A 10,456-nucleotide genomic window follows, 5' to 3' on the forward strand; every position below is an offset into this window, starting at 1 on the left:
CTTTTCGAAGATATGACCTGGCACGGCCGCTGGATGAAAAAGCGCCCCAGAGAGCACCTACCACTTTAGAGAACAGAAACTGTACTTTTGGACTGTTGTATCAAAATAGCATGTAAACAAGTGGCGGCGGCGACGTACAGAACTGCAATACAGTGAGGCGAGATGACGCTGCTAGTGCTATGATGCTTTATCATAGCCTCCTAGATTTCCTTTGCCTGCCGGATTATTGGTGGTCACTTGGAAAGCGGCCGTCGTCGGAACTATGGTGATGGCGCCACCTAAGTAGGGGGTCAACGTTACTAGATAATCTAGTAACGTTAGTAGGGGGTGTCTTCAAATAAGTTTTTACGTTTTTGGAGCTTATATTCAACAAAAATAACGTAAATAAGTGTTCAAAAGGCGTAAACGTAATTATAATTCACCCTACGTAAGTGACGCCGTTATAGATGACAGGCGTTTTGCGCTCATTCAGCAGACAACTCTTTCAAACAAGGCATAACCTCTAAAATTAGTGGGAAAACGCCAAAACATCCTATTTCAAAGGCCAAGTACAAAGCCCCAAAACCTACGGAGGTAACGCCGTCATAGATGACGGGCGTTTCGTACTCATCCAGCAGGCAAAGGAAATCTATGAGGCTATGGCTTTATATTAGGCATAAGGTCCTTAATTAGGCAGAGACTGCTGCGCCGCGCACGAGCCACCTCCACGCAGAAACCGGCGCCGAAACCAACAGAAACAACACCGGCCTAACAGCACGCATTTAACAAAAATATTATGCCTTAAAGGCAAATCTTTGTCGCAATAAAAAAAAAAAAAAGGCAGTGGTTGGCAGAGACTGCTGCGTCGCGCGGTACACTAGCCACTCCATGGAGGAAGGCTGCTGCGCCGCACGAAAGTGACGTCATAATTTTTTGGTTAGGCGTTTTGTTTGAATCATGACCTACTACACTCCTGACCTGCCCAGAGAGCACCTCTTCCAGCGCCCACGTTCTAGTTCATACCTTCTGCCGCTAGGGCCGTAACTTAGGAGCACTGTGGCGCTAGTCAGCACCTGTTCGCTGACGTCAGCTTGAGTGTTCGTGGTCATATTTCGGCCAACAGAGCACTCATATTGCGTAATTATTATGCACTAATGAAAAATAATTTTGAAACAAATATTTCAAAAGTCATTCACAAATTCTTTGCAATTAAATGGACGCAACATCACATATGCTGTCCTACACTATGTAAGTCTACGGATTCTCGCATTTGTCCACCAGTGTGCAATAAATTTTTCGTCACACTGAACAGCTTACTTGACCAGTCATCTAAGTGAAAAAATAGTCACATATATGCCGGCTGTTCATCACGGAATGCAGCCGTTCTTACTCTAGCGCCGTCCAAACAGCCGTAAAGTAGCAGACGAACAGGTTATAGGTAGCGCCACCTACGGCGAGCGATTGAACGAGAGCGGGGACACGCGCTCCCATAGGAACCCCGCTATCTGAACAGGTCAGGAGTGTAGTAGGTCATGGTTTGAATAGTCGGGAGCACGTCTAGACATAACGATAAGAGCCGTTAAAGTTACGTCCAAACGAAAAAGTCAACAGAAAGGTTAGTTAGATTTAGCGTGACAACAATACGAAACCAGCTTGTTTGCCATCTCAAACTGATCGGCAGCTGTGGCGTAGTTGGTTTCCTCTAGTGGATATTAAAAACTCTGTGATTGTATGAAACTGTTTAACTGTAACCGGCAGAAAGTGATTGCGATGCATTCACTAAAGGGCAGAATTAAGAAAAAAAAACGATAATTTCCTGACAGAATAAAATGCGAAAGAAAGCAAGGTTTACAAAAAAAATTAATTGGCACTTCCAAAAAAACACATAGGCGTTCTTTAATAAACCTTTCTAGCCACTTTAGCGTGCGCAACGCTTGTGTGCTTAAGTTTATACACAGATAACAATGAAATGTGCTGACAAGTTACCTCGATAGAAGATATGGTTTTCATATCAGAAAACGCTTACCAACGGCAAATACACGGTCCAAGAAATTATCAATAATTAGAAAACGTTGCACAGAACTACGCTTCAACCTAGAGTTTCTTTGAGCGCCGCATTTTCATAGTCAGCCCGCTCAGAGTAGGCTTCTGCGATCACCTTACTATTGCGACTGGTTTTTACTTTATGCTAAAGACATGAACGTAAGGTCCCTCACTTTATATGTTTAGTTCGCAGTTGTAATGCACTAGAGAGAAACAACTTTTATTGAAACGGCAAGTGTTAGAGGAGTTGACTCCCCTCCCTTAGATGGCAGCTAGGAGTCCTTGGGCCCTAGCGGCATCTTCGGCTTGCCTGATGACCTGTAGTTGGTCCTCGATGCTTGAGCTTAGCAGCGCGGTCTCCCACTGCTCCGTATTCATGTATGTGTTTGGCCCCTTCACGATGTTGGGACAAGCCCAGATAATGTGTTTGAGGTCCGCCCGCTGATTGCAGTGTTTACATCTGTCTGAGTAGAGGTCCGGGTAACAATGATTATAAGCGATTGGGTTTGGGAACGTGTTTGTTTGTAATAGGCGCCACGCTGTCGCCTGCTGCTTATTTAATGAGGAGTGTGGTGGCGGGTAATGCTGCCTCCCTAATCTGTAGTACTATCATTTTTTTATGCAACATTGACCGCATAAAACGGTTTGCAGCAGACCTTGTGCAACCCGTGGTGTTCCTGCTTGATCAGTTCTCTATTTCGCATAGAGTTAAACGGTCCTTGAAACGGTTTTTTCACATTCATGATATGTGGGGTTTAACATCCGAAAATCACGATATGATTATGAGAGCCGCCGTATAGTGAGGGCTCCGGAAATTTTGACCACCTGGGGTTCTTCAACGTGCACGCAAATTTGAGCAAAAGGGCCTACAGTATTTTCGCCTCCACCGGTTCACAATTTCCAGATCCGAATGATAGGCTCCCAGGTAGCACAAAACATTAAAGTAACGTTGTATTTTTGTTGCGAATGTTGAAGAAACATTTTATGTTTTCCAACAACGTTGTCTAAACATTTTACATTAAACATATAACGTTCTTTGTTGAATGTAAAACATTATATATATATTAGAAATACACTGTTAAAATAACGTTGAATGTCGAACATTAGTGCAACATTCAAACAAAACATTGAACGTTGAATGTTATATTTCAAACATTAAAAAAATGTTAAAATTGCACAAAGAATTAACATAACAGGTAAACATTACAGTAATGTTCATATAATATTTTACCATCATTATTTGCCAAAAATGCCCATTAACCAAGAAATTTAATAACTTATAGCTGCAGGGAAATACTTCATGATGTACAGAAAAAACATTAAATTTCATTTAAGAAATGAAATTGGTTTTTGCTAAGTGACACCAGATAATGATAGTTACAATAACATGTAGTGCAGTCAATCTGTGGCTATTCTTCAATTGATATTGCAACTATTCTATACACGCTTATGAACTGGTTTTACTGCTTGAAATGTCATTCACAGCTGTCATTTGGTCATGTATTTGTAGTAGCTTTCAAGTTTCTCACACATCACTGTGGTATATATTACAGTGATGTGTGAGAAACATATGTACATATGTACTTTAAAGTACATTGTACATACGTACCAAACTACCATGGACGTCGGCATGAATGAATTAAGTCTTGGCGGGGGGGGGGGGGATTGCATTGCGGTGGGGGAGTGCTGGTGTGGTTTGGGCAAATGATATTTTAAATGTGCATGCCCCTGCTGATTCCCAAGAACACTGGTGACTCACAAAAGGTTGGCAAAACAGTAATGCAATTTTTTTATTGAGGTCCCAATGCTTTACATGCGGGAGTGAGCCAAACAATTATTGTAAATAAAACAAAGATTCTAAGGCTTTGCTAAAGCTATCCAAGTTTGAATGATGGTGATGCTCTTAGAAAGACTGTTCCAGTCCTGGGTGGTCTAGCAAAGGAACGATAGTGGGTCATGGTGCAAACAAGAGGTAGGTCGACAGCCTTGTGGTAATGTGTGTGGGCTGAAGTATGATGAGCAGTTAGGAAATTATATTGAAATGTGTGCATTCGGTACTACAAGTACATTCTAGTGATTGTGCATTGCAGGTATACATTAAGTACGCCTGGGTTAGTCCTGATCAAAACAAAACTAGCTGGTACAGTACGAGTAACAGTAGGCTAATTGGAACAGATTGATATAACTTTACGGTTTAGGTCAAGCTCCATAGACTTCATTTGGGCTGCGTCCAAACTGCATATGATTAATTTTGGGCCAATTCATGTTTTGTAAGCTCAAAAATTTTACTCATGGAGGGGCAAAATGCAAGTTATAATGAAAATATCCTGAAGATTTGTAAGTATTGTTAACTATCTTACTACAGAAGACGTTTAAATTCTGGTAATTCTTAAAAGACAAGACACTTAAGATAATTGAGAGACTACATCGTAGCGTGACCTCACCAGGGCTTTTGCGATCCTTTAGACTTCTATCAGCGAAGCTGTTTAGGAAATCACGAGTCGGTGGAAAAAACTATCATTGCAAGAGGTATGCGACTCTATGCAGCCTACCAGAAAACTATCATCATCATAAATGGGTATGTGTGACAGAAATTGGGAAAATCTTACTACTCGCCCCTGGTTCACTAATAATGATGAAGGCAACAGTTAGCCCAACAAATCGCTTTAAAGCAACAGCGAACCAAACACCCCCGAGCCCCTATGAGAAAATACTAGGAAACGAGAAAGGCAACAGCAGAGGCGAGAAGACCCCGAAGCAACAGGCCTGTGCTAAGGACGTGCCTGTCGATCTCTAAGAGGTGTGGATGCTCAGTTTCAGGGAGAGTTTTTGTCTCTGGAATTTGAATAACCGTGTCGTGCCTGTGACTGTCTATGGGCTTCTTTGCTCTAAGAATCAACGTAAAAACAACCTAGCATCACCTAGCGAAAGCCTAGAAGCAACCAGATAAGTCTTCACAATCGTCCAGTTTTGCTGTTTCAAGCCTTGAGCAGCCTAGTACAAGTTTTGCCAATTCTTGTACGTCACTGCATTAGAAGTGATATAAATATTGTGTATAGTTTCCGCATCCACCAGGATCTGAGATAATTTAAGGGGCTTTTATAATTAACATGTCAAAACATTTCTCATCTCAGTAAGAATTACTGTACCTAACAAGTATGGTAGCGTGAGCATGTAAAGAATGCTCCTCATTCTGGCTTGTTTTCATTCACCGTCTAACAATCAGCAGCCAAAGCTACAGGCAAAATGCCAGAGGCCCATCTAGAGTCGTCAGTAAGCTTAGCTCGAATGCTCCACAACATGTCCTGAAGCAGTTTGGTGACAATAGCGCCATGCAGCTTTGAGTTTTGTTGCCGAGGTGTTACGCATGCATGCCAACATACAATCCAAGCTTACCGAGCTATTATCTTGGCAACAGTGCCCAGTGTTTCGCGGCTCGCCTCAGTCAAGCCAGTACAAGACACGCTGCAGAGCGTTCGAGTTAAGCTTTCCGACAATTGTACGGTGCAATGTCGTTTAAGAACATCAAATCGACAATTGTACGCTGCAATGTCGTTCAAGAACACCAGATAGTTGAAATTCCTAAAGCTCTCTGCTACAGTGCGCTCATATTTATATAGTGGTATAGTGGTTTTGGCATGTAAATGCCCCAATAATAATATTATTAAAACTATACAAAGCCAGACATAAGGACATGACAGTGAAAGTAGTCTGGCTGTTTAAATTTCAGTGCATAAAAGAAAACAGAGCAGTAGGAACATTTAACATGAGCAGTCATGTTGTACATTCTCTGTGTGCAGTCTGCTCTTGTGCAACAATACTTAAACAAGAGCCAATACTAGATTTCAGACCGTTTCTGTCATGTGCACCTTGAATTTGTGTTAAATTAATGGAGATATGGCAACTCGGTCAGGATTGTAGGCACTGCGTTAATAGGATGAGGTTTGTTTCTACATTTCATCTGGAGCACAGCCCGAATGAAACTGGCCGAAAATGAGACGTCCCATGAAAAGCATTACGCTAACGTAACTCCTTAGCCAGAACAGCAACAGGTAAGCTACATATATGAGACGTAACGCAAGTGTGCCAGTAACACACCTCGTAAGCTGTACAACTGCATGCAGTCGGCCACTCGGTCAAAATAGCTGAACACTAGTCAGAAAATGTCCTGCCGAAAGTCAATCCGTGCACAGACATGACATCGCAACCAACAAAATATGGTCAACGGGCACATTCTCGTCTTCGCCGCCTCGGCGAATTATGAATGCAAGGCGTGAAGACAGCGCGCAAAGGCAGTGTGCAGCTGGGCTAGCTACCCTTGCTGGGCCGCACCACGAATTGAACCTAATTGGTAACACGCTGAACACAGTAAGCACATTCCAGGCAACATATGCCGTAAGGTGGGACAGGTTGGCACCGATCAACGCACCAACCACCTTCCACGATCAAATCAAAAGCACAGTAGGCGAGCGCTGAGAGTCTCAAGATCTGTGAAGGCCAAACTGTGCGCCGAATGTCAGCGTCCAGTGTATATACATGTTGCAACACGAACAAATCACGAACGAACCCTACAGTTTTGCAGATGATGCACACACACTCCATACGTTTCGAGACGATGCCCCACATCAAAATTTGTTACCATTACGATCTTTTACGACGCTAATTTCACCAATGGGTCATTGCAGCTCTAGCGCAGCTTGCTTTACGGCTCTACTTAGTGTAACAAGGCGTTAACTGTAACCACTTAACCACAGAACCTAGTTTTTTACAATTTAGGCCACTTCACGGGTGCAGCCCCGTTTTTACCTCTGTTTTTGCTCAACTGAGAAGGTAACGCTAGTGAAATTTTACTGATATTTAAAAAAAACATAATTTATTTAGTTAACAAAAACTTTCTATATTGAATTACAATTTGTTTTGTTTTGCAAAAATGTTTTTTGTTGCAGCACTAGCAGTTTTAATCAGATGCAGCGCTTAATTTTTCTATGTTCTGGCTCAAGTTGGCAACCATAAAAGCGTCTTTCTGTTTTCTTGGCGAGCGTAGACAGTCGTGACGACGAGTCCAGCGCGCTTTTCGTTCACGCTTGTGAAGATAGTATATGAAGGTAAGCCTAAATGACTTCCTTGCACTTTAAAGCTGCTACTCTCGATGAAGTGAAACTACTGCATGCATGTAATACCATTGTCACGCGGAACCGCTCCGTGGCTGACACAAAAGTACAGGAGGGGTCAACAGTTCCCAGGCCACGCTGCCATAGAAGTACATGAGATAGTGGCCTAAGAACTTTTGACCAACCCTGTACGTCCCACCTTTTTACGTGCACCTCAAACGCTAAGCGACATTTGCGTCTATACATGAACCACTGATGGTGCGCCCCCGTCACTTTCTATAGCGTTAAGAGACGCACGCCAAAACGGACTACTTCGCGTAGTGCTACATGTGCAGAAACTCCACCTCCGTAGCTTTCCGTGCAGTGCCGAGAAAAGTTGTTGCTTAGTATAGCAGTTTATTTCACTCATTCTTTTGTTTTGTGTAATAGTTTACATTAATCTAGTCTTATCAAGAGCCAATTGTATAATTCGCCGTTTATTCAAGTGCAAGCATCAGCAGCCGATCTGTCAAACTTTATTTTCTTTCTTTTTCTGCGGTAATATGCTGTGCCTTTCTTTTCTTCAATAATCGACATGACAGTGCAATCATATGGTACATTTTTTTCTTTCCATCAGTTCTTGCAAAAGTGCTCACGCAGGTTGAGCATTTAAAAATGCAGCTAGCTGCACAAAGTGCAGTTCTGACAAGAATTGAGCATCGCCTAAATCAAGACACCACAGTTGAAAATGCCATGGATTTAAATGAAATGCCCCTCTACCCTGCTACAACTGAGGAAGAATTGAGGACACTTGAAGCTAGTCTCGAAAACAGCATCATTTTTGCTGCACTGGTAAGTGTTGCTGTTCATTGCAGGTGCTGCAAGCTGGTTCAACAATAACATAATGTGTTGCTTCAAAATTCCAGGACTACAAGAGTATTGTGTGAATCTTTTTCAACATCTTTTCATTCAAGGTGAAAGAACTGGGCCAAATTGGAGGTTGTGACATAAGCACGACCACAAAAATAGTAATGAAGAGGCTTCTTCATGACAGTGTAGCGGTACTGTAAAGCTATACTGGAAGAAAAGGCAAACGACGGGCAGCGGAGCTCAAGATTGTTCGTCTTATATTTGGTAAGGGGACGCAAATTTTTTATGTCCTGGTGTACTTATTACTGTTCGTGAAAAAAAAAAAAAAATGATGGTCCTGGTTGCTATGCATATTATTTCCAGCTGCTGTACGTACAACATGCAAGGCAACAGATGCTGAGATCAGCCACGTGATTGGCGATTGGTTACGCTTTGCCAATGCAAGGCTTACTGCGTCCAAGGCAAGCAAAAACTTTACGTTTATTATTTTATAATTCAGCTGAGCTATCACTCTTTTTGTCCTTGCCACCTTTAGTTTTATGGCATAACTTTTTTACAGGCCTTCCTCTGTTCTTTTATAAGAAAGAGAAAGTAGTAATGTTTATACTTACTTTTTTTATAGTTAATCTTACTTAGAATGTAATATATATATATTACGAGCTCAGTTATGCTGTATTTTTGAATCAAAAGAAAAAAAAATGCAGCACATAACAACAGCTTGTGGTAATCAGTTTTATGGGAAGCAGTCTACGAGTGGTTGTGCTGCAATTTTTCGCTTTAAGTTAAACGTACAAGGTTGGTAGATGTGTTTTGGTCAGTGCAGTAGTTATGTGCATATAGGGTTCTTCCTAAGCACGTTGGTTACACCAGCTTTATTTATTGCGTACAGCTGGATCCCTGGGTTGTTAGATAACAGTATTTTTCCCACACCAAAGATACCTGATGCCTTGTCTTCAGGTTTAGATGAGACTAAGTGATGACAGGTTATACCGCTTATTTCTTTCTGTCTGAGTAGAGCGCCAGTAAAAAGCACAAATTTGGATGAAAGCAGATGGTCTGGGTTGTATGGGCTGCCATGCTGCTTGTAGGTCATCTTGGTTAGGGAGGCTATTGCGATTACCAGCTGGTAATCGCTACAGTAATTCAGAGTTTGCCAAGTACATGCCAAACGTACCTCTTATAGCTGTAGCGTCCCATGCAAGAAGCACAGCTAAAACCCTTGTATGTGCTTAATGAAACAGCTTTGCCCGGAACTATATTGTATATACTGCACAAGTCTACTGCCAGTGTATTCCGCATAGCTCCAGCAGCGCTGCAAGATATCTGCTTCCATTCAGTGATTCAGTATAAGTAAGTCAAAAGCTTTAAATTTTGAAGTGCGCTCAAGTGGAAGCAGGCAGCAAGTGACAGCATATACCATCGAGGGACCACCATGGCACTATCAAATGTGATGTGTGATGTAGACCAGAAAGGTAGCGCTATTGCAAGGCAGTGCTGACAGTGAACGTTATTGGTGGTTGGATGAAATTCGAACTTTCAGACAGCTGCTGCGAACAAGGACTTTACAGAGCACTTACAAGGCTACGTGCATTAATTTTGCCCCGCCGCAGTGGTCAAGTGACTAAGGTACTCGGCTGCTGACGCGCAGGTCGCGGGTTCGCATCCCGGCTGCGGCGGCTGCATTTCCGATGGAGGTGGAAATGTTGTAGACCCGTGTGCTCAGATTTGGGTGCACGTTGAAAAACCCCAGGTGGTCGAAATTTCCGGAGCCTTCCACTACGGCGTCTCTCATAATCACATGGTGGTTTTGGCACGTCAAGCTCTACATATCTATCTACGTGCATTAATTGTGCAGTGGGGGTGAATGGTTTTCATTGTCCTATAAAAAGCATCTGTAATGTTTATGCTGCTACTAAACCTATTTTGTTTGTTTATCATCTGCAGTAATTCCTGAATATTTCTTGTTTTTTCAGAACAAAGTACCGCGGCCTGCTTATTGATGACAGCCAAGCCTCGGATGAGCATCGAGGAATAAAGTATATAAGGGCATCATGCAATAAAGTATATTTGCAATCAAGACATGCAGTTAAGATGAGTTAATGCTGCCAAACAGCTGCAAAATGTAGAAAGCCGTTGAAACTGCTGATTAGAGTGCTTCGAATCAGTCTGGTTCGGTCCATGCATATATATACAAGCCGCTAACACACATGCGTTCCATAAATAATTTAATGTACTTTAGAATACCCTACTGCATGTTGAACATGTGCTCCAGCTATGATTCGCAAGTTTGTCTTTTCATTGAAAAAGACTTCTGACATTGGGCCTGTTTTCAGCGTTGCATGAGCACAATTTACAATAATTCTTAACGTTTTATAAATGTTACGGGAGTGTAACTTGTAACGTCACTCTTACGTTTTGCTTAACGTTATGCAAACGTTATCATAACGTTTTATTATTGTTTACATTATGTTTAA

General features: G+C 42.1%; 1 long non-coding RNA gene across 2 annotated transcripts; it reads left to right on the forward strand.

Moving 5' to 3' along the window:
* Positions 1-6,176: 6,176 nt before the first annotated feature.
* LOC119177378 (uncharacterized) lies at positions 6,177-10,059 on the forward strand. 2 transcript variants are annotated; one of them, XR_012888090.1, is made up of 5 exons: positions 6,177-7,127; positions 7,750-7,964; positions 8,087-8,246; positions 8,346-8,443; positions 9,956-10,059. It is a non-coding gene; the product is annotated as an uncharacterized LOC119177378 (long non-coding RNA). The 2 variants fall into 2 exon arrangements; XR_012888089.1 differs by having other exon boundaries at positions 8,346-10,059.
* Positions 10,060-10,456: the final 397 nt, after the last annotated feature.

This window comes from Rhipicephalus microplus, chromosome X (genome assembly GCF_043290135.1).
Source record: "Rhipicephalus microplus isolate Deutch F79 chromosome X, USDA_Rmic, whole genome shotgun sequence".
Lineage (NCBI taxonomy): Eukaryota > Metazoa > Arthropoda > Arachnida > Ixodida > Ixodidae > Rhipicephalus > Rhipicephalus microplus.